The sequence below is a fragment of the Haliotis rufescens genome, unplaced genomic scaffold, assembly GCF_023055435.1.
Source record: "Haliotis rufescens isolate VD_foot unplaced genomic scaffold, xgHalRufe1.0.p SCAF_33, whole genome shotgun sequence".
NCBI lineage: Eukaryota > Metazoa > Mollusca > Gastropoda > Lepetellida > Haliotidae > Haliotis > Haliotis rufescens.
Genome location: NW_025964035.1, coordinates 1904809 through 1907424, shown reverse-complemented (window position 1 = coordinate 1907424; position 2616 = coordinate 1904809). Strand labels below are relative to the sequence as shown.

At 39.3% G+C, this 2616-nt stretch overlaps 1 protein-coding gene across 1 annotated transcript in view; it reads left to right on the top strand.

The window, feature by feature from the left end:
* LOC124115042 (calexcitin-2-like) overlaps positions 1 to 1420 on the top strand; it is a 69046-nt gene extending 67626 nt beyond the window's left edge. The window contains exon 6 of the mRNA XM_046475847.2: positions 1 to 1420. This exon is cut by the window's left edge and continues 826 nt beyond it. The gene's annotated coding sequence lies outside the window, so the exon portion shown is untranslated.
* Positions 1421 to 2616: the final 1196 nt, after the last annotated feature.

The window sequence follows — 2616 nt, the reverse complement described above, 5'->3', positions numbered from 1 at the left end:
AATATAAAAGCTTAATTTTATGTTAACTGTTTTTAATGATTTTTTGTTATGTTATTTTTTTTTCAAAGCTATGTACTTAAAGAAACATTAAATTCTATGTATATTGGATATCCGTAACATTGAAACCCTTATAATCCGGATGGTACTGTTTCACGCTGAATCATGTCCATGAGAAATCATAATGAGTATATATTAACAGTCACACACCGTTGTGTCGAACTTTGATGTGTCGAACTTATGGTTGTCTCGAAGTAAAAGCTTGGTCCCTGCGTATTTATTCTTTACTCACCATTTACGATTGTGTCGAACCTCGGGTAACTCGAAGTATTTTCAACTTCGACACAACGGTGTTTGTCTATTTAAACTGACGTCCGGTAGGAGTATCCGGATTAAACGGAATCCGGATTCTCAGGGTTTCACCTTGTATTTCCATGTTATTGATAGCTTGCATTGCGTTGCTTTCATTCTCATACAAGCATGAAGGCTAGCTTATTGAATTATATTATTGCTTTTTCTTTACAAATCATTTCAACAAATACTCGGAGGTGATAATCTTTGCCTCTTATAATTTTTCTGTTTCCAATGCATCAGCGTTACACAAATCGTCAAATCAGCTGGAAGCGAATCTGTGTATTCTTGTGCCTTTGAACAATGTCAATCCCATATGTTATCCGTTTTTGTTAACTCTCTTCGTCTTTTGTTTCTGTCTCGGGTAAAAATATCTTTTTTAAGTTCAATTTTGAAAAAGTGAAAATAAATTATTATGGAAGGTTGACGTTGAGTCCCCTCCCTCTACGACAGCCCTTTGTCCCCGACTTGGAAACTCTTGACAACCTCACTGTGTGCCATTTTACCCATGGATATGTGATCACAGCTGGATATAACCGATTCTACAAACCTTGCCTTTATAACCAGTTATACGCCCATGTTGTTAAAATGTTGTTTTGCTTCGTCAGGACAGGGAAGTTTAACATCGATACCGACTAGTGTTAAAGGAGCCTTCGCTCATTTTGGATAGCAGTCCTGGCCCCCGTTTCTCAGAGCTACGCATCTGTACTTTAACATAGACTTACTTTAGTTGTAGCGCTAGGGTGACTCTGGGAACAGGAGTCCAGACTAATTAACTTCAAGTCTTTTAATCATTTGTTTGTCGGTTGTCATTTGACGTTGATGAATCTGAATAGTTATTGATTATATACATCCACTGGCTCACATTCACAAAAGGCGCAAATTACAAGGTCTAGACCATTTGGGGACACGAGTAACAGACAAGATTAGAAATCGAAAAGTATTAAAATACTAGGATTAAGATTCAACTAGAATACCAACATAAATTTAAAGAAAATATAAAACGTGAACGCCAGGGGATAATTAGTCTCTGTCGAAACAGACACCCCAACCCAACACCCACCCACCCCCACCCCCCATCCTCTACCTCCCTCCTCCCCCCTTCCACCCCCCCCCCCCCCCCTCCCCCCCACACCCCCCACCCGTTGGACGTAAAAGGCTAAATAGTGAAGAAAATAATATGAATGGAGAACTGAAAACCATTGATGACAGTGTATTGTTTCATGGGGACAATGCTTAACACAGGGAATGCTGTTATTCGTTGTGTCATATGTCGCAGCAAAAACACAAATGAAGGCTCGTTGTAGCTAAAATGGAAAGAATTATCATTAAACCGCCCGCATGTTATTAGAAATGAGCGGGTCACTGTAACTTGACAATGCGCTTGCATTGCTTGACGACAGGCCATTATCACGCCCGTTGTTACGTGACGTCATATGACGTTCATTAGTGACGTCATTTGGTTTGTTCTATGACGTTTCCATATCTGTAAAAGTGGGTCAGTGACATTCGTTGTATGTTAATTGCAGTAAATGTTTGAAAACCGATTCTATCCATTTTAGCTACAATAACGGTAACGCTATTTTCCAGGGTATTATCAATTGCAGAAGCCCTAGGTCTTCTGCAAATGATAACGCCCTGAAAATTACCCTCACCCGTTACCCTTATATTACCATTACAGAAAGAACTTGTTGTTGTACTCATTCACTGTGCAAATGACAGTATGGAAGACGACCAATGTTAACAGTAAACAGATATTCGGGTAAAAAAAAACATTCATTGGGTTTTGTCATGGGAAGAAGCCAGAAATAATGTTTTCAGCACAATGAAAAATATTATAATACATAATTGTTGCAGTACATTGATATTGAAGATAGAGATGCTACGGGAAGATTTGGAAAGTCGGAGAAGTGTTTTGATATTGACGCTTGTTGCTTGTTTGTAGTTTGCACCTAATTAGTGTTGTTTGTCGGTCAAGTTGTTATCTGGTTATTGTTTACTCTAATAAATTGTTTTTCAACCCGATGTGTATTGTTTTTATATTGACAACACAGAGGGAGAGAGAGTGAGTGAGTGAGTGAGTGAGGTTTTACGCCGCTTTTAGCAATATTCCAGCAATATCACGGCGGGGGACACCAGAAATGGGCTTCACACATTGTACCAATGTCGGGAATCGAACCCGAGAGAGAGAGAGAGAGAGAGAGAGAGAGAGAGAGAGAGAGAGAGAGAGAGAGAGAGAGAGAGAGAGAAGATGATGATGGGATAAAA